The following is a 21,690-nucleotide window of genomic DNA, read 5'->3' as shown; positions in this document are numbered from 1 at the left end:
TATAAGCCCTAAACTAATTTACCCAAGCTATGATCTTGATCTTCAATAAGCTCGACTTGGTACACATGCGGATGAAGCTTGAACTTGATTTTTAACTTTGAATTGCAAGGGCTTCAACCCGACATTCCACCAACCTCCTTTTGATATGATCGTTATGGCGCAATCCATCCATCCTCCAACATGTTGTTTGCTTAGAATAAATACAAAACACAAATACTAGACAAATAACATTAGAAGTAAATTATTTGTTAAACATCATCAAAACAAGAAGACCAACACTATTGAGGTACCACTGGACATCTGAAATCTGAATAACCTACGCAGTAAGTGCAATCTGTTCTCAATACTCTAAGTGCAATCTGTTCTCAATACTCTTTGTAAGATACTTGTTGTTGAGAATTTTCGACATCTTCATTGCAGACGTCACCCTAATTACATCATATTTTAGCTCATGTTTTAAACAAGACCTGATCATCCCACAAGCATTCCTATTCATTTTTTCCCATACCGACTCTTCATATTTAGGTGGCCTCTTTTGGATCATGATGGTCTCCTCTAAATTCTGAGTATTGAGTGCATACTGAATATCGCTCATCCACAACCCAAAATTGATTTTGCCGTCATATTTAACCACACTAATTTTAATATTTTAAAAACCAACTTGAACTGTACCCGCCATCTTGCTGCTTTCACCAACTTCTTTATCCACATTCACAAACTCTAAATTGTAGAGAAAAAATTCAAGCTTGATAGAATTTAGAAGTTATCCAACTAAACCCTAGAACAGATTCCAAATAGATCTCCTAACCACACAAGGAAAGCAAAATTTTTAACGGCAACCCCAAACACTATCTCCACTGAAGCGTAGAACTCCAAGAACCAAGCTTCCACGATGAATCTTCCTCCACTTAATGCCAAAATCCTAGATTTGAAATCTAAGTTCTGATACCAATTGTTACGTGCCTATGCGGAAGCGTGCTCGCACTCCGAACGAGTCCGGGAGCCACGAGAGAAGATAACTGAACCAAACACGAGCACAATCCAATCCAAAATACGATAAATCAAATCAAACACATAGATATTTATGGTTCGGTAATTTGCCTACATCCATGGGGAGAGGATGGGGGAGATTCCACTAAATTAAGGAGAACACAAATGGTTACAATCTCACAAAATTACCCAAATAAACGCTAAACCAAATCTCTCAACTTGCTCACAAGTTCTCCCTCTTAATATGCTCAGTACAATCTCAAATCTCTGATTATAAACCCTAGAAAAACGTGTTTTGATTATATATCAAAACACAATCCCAAAGCGAACAGAAAACCAAAATTCAGGCCCAGCCCGACTCACAATCGACCATAGAGACATGTGCGGTCGACCGAAACCAACGGCAGAAACCAAAAATAATTACAGGGATTGGCCGGTCAACTGGACCTAACCTCACGGTCGACCACAAAAAATCCAGAGACCTTCCGGGCTACGTGCATGTTTTCGGTTGACCGCGCCAAAGCTCACGGTTGACCGGACATCGCCAAAATCTGCATGTTCGTTATTTACTGTATTCTCTTCAAAAAATAGGCTATCTAGAAAGGGCAACCTGGAAGAGGAACCAGATCAAGTCCCTCAGTCGATATCACTGGGCTTCTTGATTGTGTGTTTAATGGTATATTCAATTACAAGTCTTGTAGTTGAGAACTACTTGAAGTTCTTATGTGATCATTACATTTTTTATTGCACGTTTACACCCCCCTGTTATCTATTTTATTTGAATACATATATCTGCTACTAATATTTTGTATTTTACTTTGCAGGTAATAAAGAATTATGGAATATGATTTCAATATGGAGATTATCTCGAGCCCAAAAGATCTCTAATGAAGCTCAAAATGCATAACTTCAAAGCCCACGATCGAGTTTAGAAGCAAAATATCAGCACTCATCACTTTCTTCGTTAATAATTATCAATAACTTGCCCCGCATTTGAGCATCAAATCAAATCTGGAAAGAAATCAAGTCAAATTCATGCTAAGGATAGTTAACCTCAAAGAAAAGGCATTATCTCCTAACCTGAAAAATAGAATTTAACATATTATGCATGAAATATCCTATCTCGACGAGATAGAGCCATCTAGATTGACAAATTCTAGAAATTTCATCAATAGTAATAGATTATGATAAAAATCTGAATTAATTAACATATATTTAATTATTTAAAGACAAGCTAAATCCTAAAAATCCCAAGCGAATCTAAGAGAAGTCCAAGAGTCTTAAATGAATTGAATGTAAGAGAAATAAAGCCCACAAAGCTCATCTCAAGCATTGAATCAAGAGTGTAGATTATTTTGAGATATCCTATGGTTATGAGGGTTATTTGGGGCATAAGCTAAATCCTATGGTAGCAGGGATTATACTGAGACCAATACAAATCTAAGGGTTGTGAGGCTTACTCGGGGGACCAACACAAATCTAAGAGTGGTGATAGATTCTTATTATTAATAAATAGAGGGGTAGAGTGAGGGTAAGAGTGTGGAATTTTTTTTGTAAAAACTCTATTTGGAGAGGAGTGTTACTCTTAATTAAGAGCAACTTTTAAAATTGTAAACTTTTATTTGCAATTAATAAAAAAAATTACCTTTGTAATTTTCTTTTCTTCTTCTTTGTTGATGAAGATGAAGATGAACATTTGTTCTCAAGGGGCCAGCTCCTTGCAATATAAGTTTTTATTTTTCTCTTTCATTTTGTTATTTTAAAAATTCATATTTTAGGATTTTATTTTCTTTTTATGTTGGAATATTAGATTTATTTCATGCCTTATAGTGTAGATTTACTTTCATATTTTTAATTATTTTGTTGTTTATTTTTCATGTTTTCTAGAATTTATTTTCTTACAATTTTATTTTATATTGTATATTTACTTTTATGCTCATTTATAATTAGTTAGATTTTCTTTATGCTCATAGTTAGATCTTTGTTTCCTTATTCTTTTTTTTTTGTAGTTAGTTTTTATTTTTCTTCTAATTTAGATCTTTTTATTTTATGCTTCATAGTCTAAATTTTATTTTATTATTTTATTATTTTATTATTTTGTAAAAATGAGTAACTAAATATTGTAGGAATTCTAGAATTATATAAAACTAGTTTGATTTCTTGTATGATTTATGGATTGCTCTTTTATGCTTAAAATGATCATGTTTAGGATAATGAACTAGAAAACTAATTGGTATAAGAAGAATTTAATAATATATACTTATCTTGAGTGGTTTGATAGATTATGTTTATTGATTCTAGAATTATTATATAGTTATTGTTGTTATGATCATAAATGAAAATTTTGTTTGGATAATAATTTGATAGATTATGCTTTCTTTTAGTAGTTTGATAATCTATACTTAGTAAATCTGAAGTAAAATATGATAAAAAGAGAGTAGTTCATAAATCCTAAATAAAATAAGCTAGTTGATTTAATTGTAGATTCCTATCTTCTCTACTTAATTTCCACCATCTTTTACTTATTTTAATTTTTTTATTCTTTTCTCTTTTCTTGATTTTGTTCTTCTCTACTTTTTTATTTCACCTCCTTGTTAATTATTGTTTTCTTTTATTTGTCCACTCTCTTTGTCCCCTCTTGTTTTAGTTTTCTTTTATTTATAAATAATCACACACTCTCCATATCTCTATACTTTCATTCCTCTTTGTCCAAACACATTTCTAGGACTATTGTTAGAATTTTTCCTACACACGTTGCTCATTGGATCGGCATTGTCACCATACGATAACTTGATAGTTATCCTCTTGCATCTTTAGTGCTTGTTTATTTTGACCCTGTCACTATGTTTTATCATGGATATCTGTGTTTTTGAGGTTGGTTATATAATCTAGCAGAGAACAAGAATGATCTATTAGAGACTTGTTCATGCATACAATACGAAATAAATATTACAAAAAATGAGGGGTCCGGGGTGAGGATGAGTGCACGTGTGAAGGTTGTTTGCATGGAGTTTGGGAAATTGATGAGGTTGAAGAAGTGAGGGTAATAATGTCCTTTCATGTATCACTTAACGCCATATGTAACGGAGAGTTTGGGGGAAAATGTGGAGATCAATTTGAGTATGAGAACCTAGTACAGGAACCAAATTGGCCTTCTAACTTTTTATTTTTGAAAGGAAAACTACTAATTTTTAGTAAGCTATTTTTTCTTGAGAAAGAGTCTGGCTACAGAAATGTCTGGAATCTAATAATCGTGGATAAAATTCATCTTTTCAATTTTCCAAGATTCTTCCTACATATAATGGCATGATGCTATCATTGGGCCCGTATTTTATGTAACTATCAAAAAATAAAGCTAGCTAACTCCAAAATTTTGCATAATGCATGAACAGTCACACATTCACGACGTTGACTAAGACTTACAAGTATCTAGTTCCCTGTTGGGATTCTTGCTATAAATTATTGCTCACACAAAAGAGATCCTTTTATTCCCAAGATTTTGCAATTTAGTGCTTAAGTGGACACGTGGCGTGTTCGAAGTTGACATTAGCTTCGCTTGTCAAAGAGGAACTTAGTTTGCTAGGTTATGCTCAATTTGGTCGTCACATCTTATCTGTATATATTGCGTCACGAGAATTCCAATGTCTACATATCATCATCCTGTCATGCTTGGGTATTTGGATCTTTAGTAAGGCTGCCAAAAAATATCAGTATCCTTGAATACATTCGTATAACGGATACATACGAATATGGTTACTAAACCTATAATTATAACTGATAGAATATGATTACGAATATGGTTATATACTAAAATATCTAGATTCGTATCTGAAATGTTCTGAATACATGTTGATCATACAGCTACAATTGCTATAGTCATTAGATTAATGAATTTGAGAATTGTTTTGATGATAAAAAATATAGTATTAGATTTTCATATATAACAAACATACCCATGAACTCTCTTGTATCATGCGAACTATATTTTCACAATAGGCTAAATACCCATACTGGTATTTTAATTCCACCCCAATTTCCAACAAGGTATTTTAAATAGGCAAACCCGCTTTAAGACATTTTAATTGATCTAACTAATCAATAAGTCATGTTTTCTCGTCGGCGGGCAAATTTCCGACGAGATCTCGTCACGTGCATGGCACGTGATGTCTCAAAACTCATTTTTAGCAGCGGCGAAGGTAACAATCTCGTCATATTCATCCCAAAGTAGGATAAAATAACGGTTATGACGCCGCCTGAGATCGCTAACAACAATCTCGTCATATTCATCCCAAAGTAGGATAAAATAACGGTTATGACGCCGCCTGAGATCGCTAACTCCATCGAATCGGCTGAATATGAAGAGATTGTTGTCGTCGCCGCTGCTAAAAACGAGTTTTGAGACATCATGTGCCATGCACGTGAAGAGATCTCGCCGAAAATTTGCCCGCCGACGAGAAACCATGCCTTATTGGTTAGTTGGATCAATTAAAATGTCTTAAAGCGGGTTTGCCTATTTAAAATACCTTGTTGGAAATTGGGATGGAATTAAAATACCAATATGGGTATTTAGCCTTTCACAATATCATATGGTTTTTTTAATATCCGATTTGTATTTGTGTGCATATCTACGTATATATTTGCATGTATATTTATATTTGTATCCAGTTTTAGTGGATTATATGAGTTTTCTTTACCGAGATATATCTTTATCTGTGATTGGTAAGCAGGTATGTATATGATAATGATCAAATCTGACCCGTATTTGATCTCTTAACACCTAATCCTTAGTGTTATATTGGTAGTGAAAACAACACCTTTTTTGTTACATCCATTCAATAAATCTAAACACGCAGTTAAGTCATCCAAATATAACATTATTATTATAAGGAGTTTCCAGGCTTAATTATGCAAGAAGTTTCAATGTTTTGTAGTAAATCCCCAACAACTTTTACAGAAAACTCTTAATATCTTTTGGGTATATTACACTAAACCTCCAATAACTTTCAAATGCCTTTTTTTGTGTTCAAATCTATGGGGGGTTATCTGAAAAATGAGGAAACTTATTGGGAGTATGATGCAATTAAAGTTATTGGGAGTTTATTGTGATTTTGAAAGTTTTTGGGGGTTTACTACAAAATGCTAAAGATATGTGGAGGTTTGGTGTGATTCACCCTTACACTTCACTCAAAGCCTGTTCGGAAGGTTACTAGGAAAAGGGAAAAGAAGATAAGGTGGCTATAATTGCGATGCAAGTGTTACTTGCATGCAATTAAGATGTTGCATATACTCTTACACGCAACTACATATGCAAATTATTTGGTTCAAAATTTAAAATTTACAACTTGCAGTTGTAGCCGTTTAATTATTTCTATAAATTTACATATGCAACTCGTTTTTACTTTTGATAAATTGACAGAATTAATAATTATTTTACACTTTTAAAATATTTATTTTTAAAAATAAATAGATTTTATTTTTAAGTATTTTTTAAAAAAAATAGTATTTTCCAAAAATTTTAAAAACTTAATATTTTTCTTAACAAAAAAATTTTGTCAAAAAATATTAATTTATTAAAAAATTATCTATTAAATTATTGTTTAAAAAATAATATTTTGAAATAAGTTTTTTGGGAAAAATATGTTCGAATAACTTTATTTTTGATAATTTATTTAAAGAAACAATATTATTGATTTTTAAAAGATTATTTTAAATTTGAATTTCTTAGATTTTTTGAAATATTTAATAATATTTTAGTTTTTTCATAAATTTAGGTTAGTTGGATTACAACTGTGACTTGCAACCATTTGAGCGTAAGTTAAACGTTGCACCTAAGGGGTGTTTTGCAACTATGGTTGTAATTATAGTAGTGAGTTGCAACTTAACAAACGCAGGCTACTAGACAAAATTGACCGAGTTGCGTGTAATTGGAGATGCAATCACTCCAGTTGCAAGCTAGCGAACATCCCCAAAATAGGAAAATGGAAGAAAGAGAATGTGAGGGAAAATATAATATGTTAGTTGGGAGTTTAGTGAGGATGTGGAGGAAAATTTATTTCATCATGTTTGAGAGCTCTAACTAAGGGAAGGGAAGGGAAGGGAAAGGAAAATATCATAAATAAATCTCAGCCGTTGATTCATAATGATAGAATGTCAAACATTTTTTATAATTAACTTTCCTTCATTTCCCTCCTCCACAGCCCAATTTGGAAGACAACAAAATGATAAAAGATTCATGTACAAAATTCTCCTTTTCTCTCGTCCATTACCCCTCTTAAAAAAAATCTCAAAGTGAACTCTCAAATTCGCTTCCCCTCCCCTCTCATACCCTCCATCCAAACACACTAACGTATAGGGAAATGCATTTCCATGTAGTATACTGTGAGTTATTCCCAATATAAATAGTTTATATCTTTTTTAGGGGCTGTTTGGTTCGTTTCCTAGATATAGGGAAATACATTTCCATGTACAAAAACACAAGTTTTGAGTTTTCCAAACTTTTCCAATAAATAGATTGTTTCGTTTTGGTTCGCACAAAAAAATTATGGGAAACCAATGTATTTATTTTTCTTGTGTTTGGTTCGCATGGAAAAAAAGGGAAAACTTTTGTTTATATGGCAAAAAGCCGACGTGGCTGCAGTTTTCGTCGATTTCACGAGGTCGAGGAATGAATTGGGGGAGAGAAAAAAATCTGATGTGGCGGCGATTTTCACCGAGTTTCCCTTCTTCAACCCTAGCGAACCAAAGATGGGAAAAAATCGACAGAAAGCTTATATCCTACGTGACCACGAAAAATCTGATGTGGAGACAGTGTAAAACTTTTCCACCGAATTAAAAAACGAACCAAACAGCCCCTTAATGGAGAGGTTAGAATACGCAATTCAAAAGGAAAGTTCAAACTAATTAAGCATGTTTTTATATGTCGCTGGCCTATAATTAAGAAGATATGTTTTCCAAAATTTTATATGTGAACTATTTATTTCCTTATCTAGCAATTTAGGTTCAATTTCTATTAATAAAAAGGGAAAAGGAAATTATTAAAATTTATTTCCTCGTATTTCTATAAAAAATTGTGAGAAAAGTTTATAAAACTAAAAAAGTATTACTTTTTTTATTTCTTGCTATTATTTTGTTTGGTTTAAAACATGAAAATGGGTTCCTAACTTTATAAAAAAAAGGTTGTTTTCCTTTTCTTTTATTTGGTTGAATATAATTTTTATCTTGAAAAGTGCAACCCATACAAGAATCTTTACAATGACTAGTTTAACGGCTAGTTTGGTACAAATGGACGTTATCAAAATCCTCCTACCCTCAACTTGCCATGAAGAAAAATATTGCCATGTTAAGAAGACTCGTCTTTAGGGAAAAAACACGAGTAAGAAAGATAGAGTTATTAGTGAATCTTTATCTGCACCAGCACCAAAGGTAAGATTTTTTTTTTAAAAAATCTATGTTTTTTCTAATGCCAAATTACTTTGCTTTTTTTATCTCAGCGTGCTCACTTGCTACCCACTTTTGAGGGATAGATTTCCTATACAGATGAAAACTGAAAGAGTGATGTGATGGATGATTTAATTGAAATAGCAAAAATAATGCTAAGAGCTAATGTTTTGAAAGTTAGACACTGAGATGGGTGGTGGAAGTGTACTACTGCATGAATATCAAACCAACATGAGCTGGAACAAGAATGATCTCTAAACTCATGCACAAGAAGATGGTCGCAATGGAACTGTGCCTAATATTGGTAAGGAAGAGCATCTTGGACAAGAAATATATTTACAATGGTTAGGCCAGAAGCAGTGAGCTAAAAAATCATGTACTATAGATTAGTGAAATAGCTACATATAGTTAGAATATGGGTAAGGAGGATATTGCTGAGCATTGTTGACAAGAAATCTATTTATAATGGTTAGGTCAGAAGCAATGAGCTAAAAAAATCATGTACTACAGATTAGTGAAATAGCTACGTATAGTTAGAAAAATTCACTATAAAAGCTTATAGTATGAAGGTCAAGCGTGCTCTGCATAAAACGCTTACAAAATGAGCTCTAAAATTTTAATTTTAGTATGATACCGATAAGAGCAACTAGCATGGGATATGTTGTAATCTATCTAAATGTTCTTTTATTTGAGAGGGCTTTTTGCATATAGAAAACAAGAAGATTTGCTCATCCGTTGGCCATACACCCAAGGTAAGAAAGAAGCGTTCATGACCATATTGCAAGCAAAGAATCAAACAAACCGAGGAACATAGAGAAGCATGCACCATGCTTTCTACCTGAGCAACTAGCATGGGATATGTCGTAATCTACCTGAGCACAAAAACTAAGCACAAATAGAGCTGAAACTGGGCACAAACTGAGCCAATAGATCAAGATTATGCAAATATACAACTACACTGTTAATTAACAATCAAAAAATTATATGCAGGATGACTAACTAAGGTTCCTATGTTCAAGTTGTTGGATAGCATTTGTTTTCAACGCGTGAAAGGCACGAGCTGGCAGCAAAACCGAAACCGCGTGAAAGGCTATCACGAGCACGAGAGTGGAAGGCTACCACAGATGCGTTTTCAACACAGGGGGACCACATCCACACACACAGCCAGGGCCACATCACTATAAATATGGTTCTTATTTTTAGCCTAGGGTTTGGTGAAAGTACAAAAAAGGGGTAGCGTGCAAGAGCAAAGGGAGAAAAGTCGTTTGTGTGTTTTCTTGGGCTGCGTGCAACAGGAGAAACAGAAGCTTTTTTTAGCTGTTTTGAGAGAGATTTTGAGAGAGGAATTGAGAGTTAGTTTGAGATTTTAAATTTGTGTGATTATAAACCCATTTGTATTCTCTTTCTCTAATAGTAGATCTCTCCCCTCCTTGCCCCGTGGACGTAGACAATTTGTCGAACCACGTTAAAATTGATTGTTCGTGTCGTGATTTGTAATAGAGAGTTTAGGTTCCCTCGATAGGTCGGTCCTAGAACTGATGAGAGAAAGAGATGATATCCTACTTTGTTAAGATATTTTGCTTTCGGTTCTTGTTTCCTTTGTGAAACAGGAATTTAGTTGAGATCTACTCTCTTGCCGAGTACCAGAGGTGCTGCCGAAATTTCCGCTGCGCACAACAAGTGGTATCAGAGCTCGGGCTACGTTTGGGCAATTTGGAAGAGTAGATCGCTTTGGAAGCTCTTCTAGGGTTTCAATTGGAGTTAAAGGTGGGATCCTTTTGGTAAAGGCTCTATCTTTCTCAAGTTTGGATTTATTTTTCAGTTTGTTCTGCATTGGTTGTTGGTGTGTTGATGAATATGGTCGGGAAAGAAGGTGTTGAGGGTGGTGCTTCTGGTGTGAAGACCATTCAAAGTTTGAATATCCACTTTACGAAGATAGATGTGGAGATGTTTAATGGCATGAACAGCTTTAGACTTTGGCGATGCGAATTTTTGGATGCGCTGAACGCGCAAAATTTGGAGGATACTTTGGAGTTGGATGGCAAGCCAGATGATATTAAAGAGAAGAGTTTGGAAGAAGATGAATCGAACGGTGTGTGGTGTGATTAGGTCTTATTTGACTCAAGATTTAAAGTATTATGTGATCAATAAGACTTCAGCTAAGAAGATTTAGGATATCCTTGAGAGTAAGTATTTGAACAAGAGTATGGAGAATCGCTTGCATTTGAAGATGAGGCTTTATCGCTTTCAATTGAAGAAAGGAACCTCCATTGGTGATCACATGAACCACTACATCTTGCGGATTTGGCGAATGTAGATGTTATGATTGAAGATGAGGATAATGCATTGTTATTGTTGAGTTCCTTGCCTGACGAGGAATATGAGACTTTCGTCCTTACTCTTATCAATGGGAAGGCATCTTTTTCGTATAATTAGGTCACCACTACACTTGTGAACTATCAGCTTTGAAAGAAAGATAAGCAGAAGGTTGTCCAAGGAGACTGGTCACAGTCTAGAGTAGGGAATACTACAGTTAGAAAAGATCAGTGTGCTTGGTGCAAGGAGACTGGTCATTGGAAGAAAGATTGTCCAAAGCTCGACGAATGGATGAAGAATAAGCAGAAGGGAAAAGGGAAGCAACCATTATCAGAAGCAAATATCGTTATATCGGATGATAATATTTCTGATACTTCTATTTATTCACTTTCTATCAGTCCTACAGGTAGCTATTTGGAAAAATCCGAGTGGATGTTGGATAGTGGTGCGATCTATCATGTATACCCTAGAAAGGAATGGTTCTCCAGTTTTGAGAAGCTGAATAGTGGTGTGGTGTACATGGGTGACATCTGTGCATGCCAGATCCTTGTGATAGGAAGAATTCACATCAAGATGTTTGACGGGACAGTTAGGGAGTTATATGGTGTGAGATATGTTCCTTCCTTGAGGAAGAACTTGATCTCAATTGGAGCCTTTGGTTGGAGAGGGTCTGAAGGTTCATGTTATAAAATTCTCCAGACTAGAATTCTGGTGTCCTTTTCAATCGGTGAAAGACTAAACCGGCAACGCGTGTTAGGCGTTGACTTATCCCTACTTAGGATTCGGGATAAAATTCCCCGTGTGTGTGAAGCATGGATTTTGGTGTTATTAATAACAACCTGCCACAATGTCGGATATGTGAGCTTTTATTCTTTTTACAGTCAAGGACTAACCGGCAACGCGTGTTAGGCGTTGACTTATCCCTACTTAGGCTTAGACGCTGACTTATCCCTACTTAAGCTTCAGGATAAAATTCCCCAGACTAGAATTCTGGTGTCTTTTTTAATCGGTGAAAGACTAAACCGACAACGCGTGTTAGGCGTTGACTTATCCCTATTTAGGATTTAGGATAAAATTCCCCGCGCGTGTGAAGTATGGATTTTGGTGTTAATAACAACCTGCCACAATGTCAAATATGTGGGCTTTTGTCCTTTTTACGGTTAAGGACTAACCGGCAACGCATGTTAGGAGCTGACTTATCCCTACTTAGGCTTCGGGATAAAATTCCCCAGACTAAAATTTCGGTGTATTTTTTAATCGATGAAAGACTAAACCGGTAACGCGTGTTAGGCGTTGATTTATCCCTACTTAGGATTCGGAATAAAATTCCCCGCACGTGTGAAGCACGAATTTTTGTGTTATTAATAACAACCTGCCACAATATCGAATATGTGGGCTTTTGTCCTTTTTACGGTCAAGGACTAACCGACAACGCGTGTTAGGCGCTGATTTATCCCTATTTAGGCTTCGGGATAAAATTCCCCAGACTGGAATTCCGGTGTCTTCTTTAATCGGTAAAAAACTAAGCCGGCAACGCGTGTTAGGCGTTGACTTATCCCTACTTAGGATTTGGGATAAAGTTCCCCGTGCGTGTAAGGCACGGCTTTTGGGAGTTGAAGGATGGGAGAGGAAGAATTTTATATTCTATCTCCCAAAACCGAAGAGGAAGAATTTTATATTCTATCTCCAATTACTAAGGAAACTCGAAGTGGGATCTCCACCCTAAGAATCCGGAAAAGTGAAACTAGGAGTGGGATCTCCACTCCGAGAAGCAAAAAGATTCAAGCAACCCTAACTTTTATAGGATTGGTTGCTTAATCCAAAAAAAGAATTCCTTATTTATTGAGGTGAAATTCCGATTTCGGCCCTAACTTTTATAAGTTTGGCCGAATAGGAAAAGGTGGAAGTCTTTCGTTTATCGAAAGGGGCATTCCGGTCTTGATCATAACTATTTGCAGGTTTGACCAAGTGAGGTTGGAGGCAATCCTAACTTTCATAAATTTGATCGCTCAAATTAAAAGTGGACCTCTCGTTCATGGAAGGAATCGAGAGGGGATTTTGGTTGTGGTCCTAACTGTTTAAAGGTTTGACCAAGATGGGAATTTGAGACGACCCTAACTGTTTAACGGTTTGATCGTTCAATTTGTGGACCTCTCGTTCATGGAAGGAATCAAGAGGGGATTTTGGTTGTGGTCCTAACTGTTTAAAGGTTTGACCAAGATGGGAATTTGAGACGACCCTAACTGTTTAAAGGTTTGATCGTTCAATTTGTGAACCTCTCGCTCATGGAAGGAATCGAGAGGAGATTTTGGTTTTAGTCCTAACTGTTTAAAGGTTTGACCAAGATGGGAATTTGAGACGACCTTAACTATTTAAAGGTTTGATCATTCAATTTGTGGACCTCTCGCTCATGGAAGGAATTGAGAGGGGACTTTTGTTGTGGTCCTAACTATTTAAAGGTTTTACCAAGTAGACAGTAGGAGTGGGAGTACAAATCACAGTGAGAGTATTGACTTGTACAAGTCGCTCAGAGGGAGTTCCTAGTGTTAAGTGACAAATGCTTAACACGGAGGGGTTTGATAATCGTTAATGACCAGGAGACTAAAATTCTGAATACTAAGTCCGGACTCTAACAATGAGAATGTTGAGTACACAGACATAGCGGGAGTTTGAGTGGGAGTTTCTTATTCATCACCTTCTTGTAGTGACTAGGTTATTCCTAAGAATACACCATATAAAATTCTCTCAGGAACTTCTCGTTACATGAATTATTCACCCCTAGCTTTCTTCGCGAAACTGGATCTAACATTGTACTCAGTTGCATAACCGGGTTATCCTTAAGAATACCAGGCATGGCACTCTCCAGGAACTTCCCGTGAAAGAAAGGAAATTGTTTAGACTCCTATTGGAGTGTCGGGGAGTAGTTTAACCTCTTATACCCGTTGGAGGATTGAGAAGCAGTTTATACTCGTATACTCTTCGGAGTGGTGCACCGTCATTCGGCTTATTCTAGCTTTATGGTGCCAGAGTCAATTAGAGCTTGAATCTTGTTCTTTAGACCGAAACAAACCTCAGTTGGATGGAGAACTCTCCTATGGTACGCACAGTAGTTTGGGTCCGTAATCCTCTTAGCTCCCTCCTGATCTTTAATAGGTGGTAGCTCAATCTCATCATTATTCAGGAGGTACTCGAAAATATCCGGAACTTCCTCATCCTTGAAAGATTACTCTTTTTGGAGTCTCGGATCTGGAGTCCTTTGCTGCTTTTGAGATTGTTGTTGTGACATCTGATAATTATCACCGGTAACCACAGGCATTGACCGTTGGCTTCTTTCGGTCGTCTTCCTTCTGAGGAATCATTCGTCTTGTTCGCCGCGCACCTTCAAGTCTTTCAAAGTCTTGGACGGTGCGACTCCCATAACTTCTAATATCTCAATAGATAGGTTGTTATGACATGTTTGGAGGATGAAGTCCTCCATGATCGGATCTCGGCAGTTCATCGCTTTATTCCGGAAACATTTGATGAAGTATTCGATCGTCTCTTCATCTTCCTGTTTCTCCTCAAAGAGTGTTCTGATGGATATCTCGACGTCATCATCAAAGAAGTTGCCGAGGAATGAGCTCTCAATATCGTCCCAGCTATTGATACTTCCAGGCTTGAGACGACGGTACCAATCGAAGGCATGCCCGCGAAGGGTGCCGACGAATAACCGAACCATCAAGGCTTCATTGCCAGAGATCATGCCAAAGTGGGACTTGAAGTAGATTAGATGCTGAGTAGGCGAGCCCTTCCCGTCGAACGGCGTGAAGTTGATCAGGTTGAACTTCGCCGAATACGGGATCGAATCCCACTCTTTCGGGTAAGGATACGGAATGCCGGTCTTCTTTACCTCTCGAGCAGATATTAGAGCGTTAATTTTGCTCTCGAGGTCTTTCATCTTCTCATCCTCGTCTGTATTATGTTTTGGACGATTTCAGAGAGGAACAATATGATCACCCCCGGTATTATCATCTTTGGCAGGACCACCCCCAACGTTGTTATTTGTAGGGGACGCATTTGAACCACCCCCAGTATTTTTGGAGGGTGCATCGGACATGATGATTTTGTCCACTTCTGGATCGCTGTCAACTGCGGCGTTCTGGGTGCGGCGGCTGGATTCACCAAGTTGATTTGAAAGAGCTTGTATCTGTCGGTCATGCTCTTCCTTCATCTGTATCATGGCTATTTCCAATTCGAACTTGAAGTTCTCTTTTTTGCTTAGCCAAAGCATCCTCGATGATCTTGGTCATTTGCTCAGTGTTGATCATGAACGCCTCACGAGATTGTCTTATGCTGGATACCGTATTGTCAGAAGCGATGGCAGAGTTCGCATCTGATGTTTCATCATCTGAGGATAATCCGTTATTCATCCTCTAATAGTCCCTACGCATAGTAGTTCCTACGTGTAACCGAGTTATACGTTGGGATACGTTCGAAAAATGACGAGAACTAAAACTTTGCGTTGACTTCCCTTTATCAGCCATATTGATAGTGACCTCTGGGAGTTCATCGTCTCGCGCAGCTGATCTTTTTCTACGGAAACACCTTGGCTTGGTTTCCGATGCTTCATAGGAAAGCCTTTGGAATACCGAGACCCTCTGTGGAGCGGTCTTGGGGCAGCTACACGCTGATAATACTGCCCTGATAATTTTGGTACACGGACAGTGAGAGTCTGCTTCCCGGGTATCTCTCTTTCGAGATTTATTCGTACCCCCAGCCCGATAGTACAACTCCTCGACGTTTCGGTCAGAGCAACCTATTGGTTGTTTACATGAATTCTCAGGTATAACGCGTTCGTCTGTCTGACGCGTTTTCTTCTGAGTAAACAACTCCTTGTTGGTATCTGCAGGAGTCACATGTTTGGAATCACACCTTTCTGAGGGTGAAACCTTAACGGGCTCCTAGCCTTCGACTAGCAGTCCGATGCGATCAGTTGCTGGAATTTTCTCCTTATGAGAAGGCTTCATATTGTCATGAGGGCACGTATAACCCCCAGCTTGTTGAGTTGCTTGGGGTTCCTTCACTGGGTCCAAGCGTTCTTTAATAGAAGTTTTGCCTCGATCTTCATGTTGAGGACTGAGGCGATCCTTTAATGGAATTCTAACTCTGGAGAGATTCATACCACCGTAGGGTTCTACCGGGGGCGTGGGAGCGGAAGGAGCAGGATCCGAAGTTAACGAAGGCTGAGGAGTAACGTCGCATGCTTTTGCCTTATGCGTTGATTTAGCCTTTGGCATCCAAATTTGTTTGGATCTCGGCGATCTCTTAACCGCCTCTTCCTTTTGCATTTCTTGTGCTTTTCGCACCAGGATCTGGGCATGCGTAAGAAGTGCGCGACGCTTCTGAATGCGCTCCTTAAGAGTGGAATGGTTCTGTTTGACACGAACCCATTCGTTAGTAGGTGGTTGGGGGCAGGTTCCCGAAGCTTGCTGCTGGAACACTTGGCGCCTTCTGAGTTATAGATCCGCATCATAGCAGATCCCGTAAATAGGCTTCAAAGCCTTGGCAAATTGACGCGCGAGATGTTGACGGCGCCTTTGACGAGCCCTCTTCGTCAGCACTGGTGCACTTTCAACGGGCAACTCTTTGACTTTCGAAGAGTTGTCACCAACGTTGGATCTGGTTTCTTTAGAGGCCGGAGAGGGGTCTTTCACTGCATTCGGGTTCAGATCATCAGCCCTGGTCTTCGGATCTGAAGGCACGTTCTTCGCGACAGTGGTTTTCCTGCATTTGTAAGAAGAAGATCTGGAGGAGGAGGAGGAAATATATTCCTCAAATTTCTGCTGGTCGAATTCGTATTCGACCTCTTCGAACACCGGGATCTTGATCATCGGTTGTGTCACGACAGCCTCGACAGCGAGGCTGTTGGCTCCCATTATGGTCGCCAGCTTGTTTGGGTAGAATATTAGTTTCTTCATTGAGGTACTCATTAGAACTTCGATCGTTACAATAAAAATATAAAAAGATAGTCTTTTTATAAGACTTTTACACAATGAAAATACAATTCTCATCAAACAGTACAGAGATCGTTTATCGGTCTTCTGCTTACGTGGGATCTTGGCCTGTGACGGGGACGTTGATATTCGTGGACCACCAAATGATCAAATCAGATCCGGAGCTTCGTCGATTCGCGAAGGAATCAAGAAGCCGAAGCGCTTATCTCAGCAACAGCGAGATCAGATCCGGAGCTTCGTCGATTCGCGAAGGAATCAAGAAGCCGAAGCGCTTATCTCAGCAACAGCGAGATAATTGCTCTTCTTAAGATTACCGTAACGGGGTAATCTTAAGGGACGAACCGGGCTGTAGATCTGACGAACTCCTCTTCTTTATGCCGAAGAATCCGCTGAAGTCTCCTCCTCCTCTCTGAAATTCGTGGCTCTTCAGTCCTCAATCCGGCAGGGCTTCGCCAACTCCCGAGAATTCCAAATCTCAAAATATAAAGGCCATGGGGCTGTATTTATAAGCTTCAGGAGCCCTGTGTTCGGATAAGAACAGCCAATTCCCTCTTATCTTCAGTTGAAACCACTTAACCATATTATCGGATCAGTTGGAGCAAATCCAGGCGGTTAACGATCGAAAAACCGCTGAAAACGACCAAAATTAACATTTTCATGTTGCAGACACTTGTGAGTGTCTTGGCGTGGCCGAGACACTTATGAGTGTCTTGGCCAAGCTAATACACTTGAGAGTGTCTCGGCTTGGCCAAGCCAAGACACCACGGGGTGTCTTGGTTTGGCTTTTTTCTGGTTTTGGCGTGTCGAGTTCGTTTTCGCCGTAAATTCATCGTCCGGACTCGGAATTACATGGTTCAAGATGCAATGGAAAACCGACAAGGAGATCTACATGCTCCCATGATTGGATCATATGTGGAGTAAATAGGATACGGGGGGTGCTCCGCCTTTCGTAAACGACGCGGGGCTCCCGATCAGCTTTTGTTCCCGTTATTCAGAAGTTCCGTTGCTTCGTATGGCCCGTCGACTCACTTCGTGCATTTGTTGTCGTCAAATGAGCTTCTGTAACTCTAATAGCAACGTTCATCATCTCCTCCCTGTCTCAAGCCGCGTGCAGGGACTTATAGGCAATTTTTGACGCATACACGTGCAACAGGAGAAACAAAGGCTTTTTAGCTGTTTTGAGAGAGATTTTGAGAGAGGAATTGAGAGTTAGTTTGAGGGTTTAAATTTGTGTGATTGTAAACATATTTGTATTCTCTTTCTCTAATAGTAGATCTCCCCCCTCCTTGCCCCATGGACGTAGGCAATTTGCCGAACCACGTTAAAATCAATTGTTCGTGCCATGATTTGTAATAGAGAGTTTAGGTTCTCTCGATAGGTTAGTCTTAGAACTGATGAGAGGAAGAGCTGATATTCCAATTTGTTGAGATATTTTACTTTCGGTTCTTGTTTTCGTTATGAAACATGGATTTGGTTGAGATCTATTCTCTTGTCGAGCACCACAGGTGCTGCCGAAATTTCCGCTACGCACAACACAAGTAGTAACAAGTCCAAGCCTAAGGTTCGGTTAATTGATCAATCTAGACCTACAAATTGATTGAAGTGTTATAAACGTGTGAGTAGATCCAAAAGGCTCAAGAAAAATTGTAGAGAAAAGGAATGACCTCTGATTACATATGTAAGGGATTACGAGCGACAAATCATCATAAGAATAAATATCATATAGATTGATCGATATCACAGGTGCGCATTCTTTTCAATGACTATTTGTCACCTGACTCCTGCTAACTGAAATATTGTAAGCCCAAACACCCATATGAGAATATCAACAACAAGGTTTTTTAAGCATAAAGAAGCTGAAATCAGCAAACTTCACTTCTAAACATTTAATGTCCGGGAGAGTGGGGGAAATGGGTAATGATGTACTTTATTAATATTTTAATAGAAATGTTAGATTTCTAGGAAAATTCGGCTTATTTGAGGAAGAATCAATTTCTATAAAATATGTTACTTTTCTCTACTTTATAGAAAATATTTCTATAATTTTTTTTGAACCAGACATAATTTATAGAAATCCACAAAAATATATTATCTACGAAATTTATTATTATTAGGTATTTTCCCAAAAAGTTTCTATGAAATAGGTGAACTAAAAACCCGATTTGCTACATGGATAAGTTATAAAAAATCGAGAAATCTTGTGATTAGAGTATAGCCCAAGTTTGACTTGTCTACGAGGTAGACAAATAGAAACAGTAACGCAATGAATTAAGTAAAAGACTTGAATATTGCTAGGCCAATGAGGTTAACTTTATTCTTTTCTATTCTAATATTATTAATTATTCTAGGTGAGAAGAAGTTTGTAATCAGAAAAACAGTGCAAGAAGAATTACATTTCAAGTTGATATTATATGATGATGATCTCTCTACTATTAAAAAAGTTATATTAATTTAAGGGTAAATTATGCTAAACCTCGAACAACATTTAGCGTCATGCAACAAACCCTCAATAGCTTTCAAAGTAGCACAAAATTCCCAAGAAATTTCAGTGATTTGTAGTAAACCCCCCCAATAACTTTCAAAATCTCACTAAATCCTCATTAACTTTTGGAATTGCAGGAAAGCCACTATAAGCTTCCGCATTTTGCAAACCCCATAAACCAAAATAAAAAACGATAAAAAAGGCATTTTGAAGCTAAATTTCAGAAAAAAAAGTGCTCGAAAGCCAACCTGGGGGCAAGCAAGAGAAGAACGAAAGACAAAATATGAGAGATTTCTGTTTTAAGGTTTGAAAATATGTATAACGTTATAAATGGATTTTTTTTTAATAATTTAAGATGTATTTTGATCTTTTTAAATCACGAGAGTTACAATGGTTTCAACTTTAGGGATTTTCTATAAAAGCTATTAGGACTTAGTGTGATTTTGAAAGTTATTTGGTGTTTACTACAAAATGAAGTAATTGTTCTTGGGGGTTTAGTGTGATTTTACAAGGAATTGGAGGTTTTACTATAAATGCTGAAAGTTCTTGGGGGTTTAGTGCAATTTACCTTAATTTAATAAAGACTATTTCTTCATAATTCGATTGTTTAATCTTTAAAAAAAATTATGATACTTAACATGATATAGTTATTTGGTGTTTACTACAAAATGAAGTAATTGTTCTTGGGGGTTTAGTGTGATTTTACAAGGAATTGGAGGTTTTACTATAAATGCTGAAAGTTCTTGGGGGTTTAGTGCAATTTACCTTAATTTAATAAAGACTATTTCTTCATAATTCGATTGTTTAATCTTTAAAAAAAATTATGATACTTAACATGATATCCAGCATCGGTGTGGCCTTCGGCAACGTAATACTGATCGCATTCCCTGCGCCGTCCAAAAATCACATCGTCGCCCCGTTAAGAGGCTGGCTGTACATTCCATCAAGCAACAGAAGCTCGAATCCGCCTCCGAGAACAGCTCTGTGGACATACTCGTAGACCACTTTTTTTTCGTCCAGGGTAAAAAATAATCCTGGCTACGCCACTGGTCTCCAGTTATTTAGTTTTTCCAAGTGAAACTTAAAATCAAGGTCTTTTAGGTTAATTCTGGTAATAAGTGGAATCAAAGGACGCAGTCACTTAAATTTATGAGAATAAGTGGAATCAAAGGACGCACTTACTTACGGGATAAGTAACACATGCAATAACATCAACCATAAGAAGTTGTGCAATTTCTATTTCCAAACTTTATTCTTTGAGAATAAATGACTTCATCCTGTTTCACTCCGCGTCATGGAAATGAGCATGAGATTCTTGATTCGATAAACATCTTGACGTTGGAGAATTATATACCTCGGTGGTCATTGCGAAGTCTCCTTCTTTGTTGGAAATGCATTGTAAATACGGCCGGCGCCCCTTTATTCTTTTGCTGGTAACTTTTAAAGATTCTAATCTAGTATCTTTCCCTTTTATTGCCAATGTTTTATGTCAAGAACATAAGCATAGGTGAGATTTGACAGTACAAATTTTTAGTAGAACACATCACATACTAGCATAATGTCATGAGTTATTCATGAAGAAGATAAGAGGACGGTTTGCGAGATTTAACAGCCTACTTCATCGCCCAAGATATCTCGCTCGCATGCAGAGTGTTCTTATAAGGTTTGTATTCCTAAAACAGGAATGTGACTTTTTAAGCCATAAATGGAAATGTTAGATGACAAATCGAAGATTTTAATTGCCACTTTATGGTTTAGAACATTTCGGTGGCATGTGTGATGTTCTGATAAGATTTGTGTTGATTGGAGGGCTGGACAACTAATTAGTCCGAGGCTCTAGACATCTATGATTAAATAAAAATAAGATCCATCTTGTTGGAAATATTTTCAAAGCCCAATTAGTTATTAGAAAAAAGGTTGATATGAGTAAAATTATAACTCTTTACAATTGTAAGGAGCAAAGTTCTTATAAACATAGGTGGATAGGAACCTTTTTTTCCATTGATTTTTTTATCCACTGATTTTATTTGAGATTTGTGTTACAAATCAAGTCTATCTTTGAGATATTTCACTTGATACACATCACATATCAGCATGAATTTCAAAGCGAAAGCAATGGATAAAAAAGCTAGTAAATAAATGTTTCTATCCACTTAAATTTACAAAAAATTTACTCTAATTATAAATTCAAAAGAGATCATTTATTGTACAAGATGTTTTAATTGCTAATAGTTTGCAAATTATAAAAGCTATTAGGACTTAGTGTGATTTTGAAAGTTATTTGGTGTTTACTACAAAATGAAGTAATTGTTCTTGGGGGTTTAGTGTGATTTTACAAGGAATTGGAGGTTTTACTATAAATGCTGAAAGTTCTTGGGGGTTTAGTGCAATTTACCTTAATTTAATAAAGACTATTTCTTCATAATTCGATTGTTTAATCTTTAAAAAAAATTATGATACTTAACATGATAT

The sequence above is a fragment of the Asparagus officinalis genome, chromosome 10 (genome assembly GCF_001876935.1).
Source record: "Asparagus officinalis chromosome 10, Aspof.V1, whole genome shotgun sequence".
NCBI lineage: Eukaryota > Viridiplantae > Streptophyta > Magnoliopsida > Asparagales > Asparagaceae > Asparagus > Asparagus officinalis.
This window is presented reverse-complemented; position numbering follows the sequence as displayed.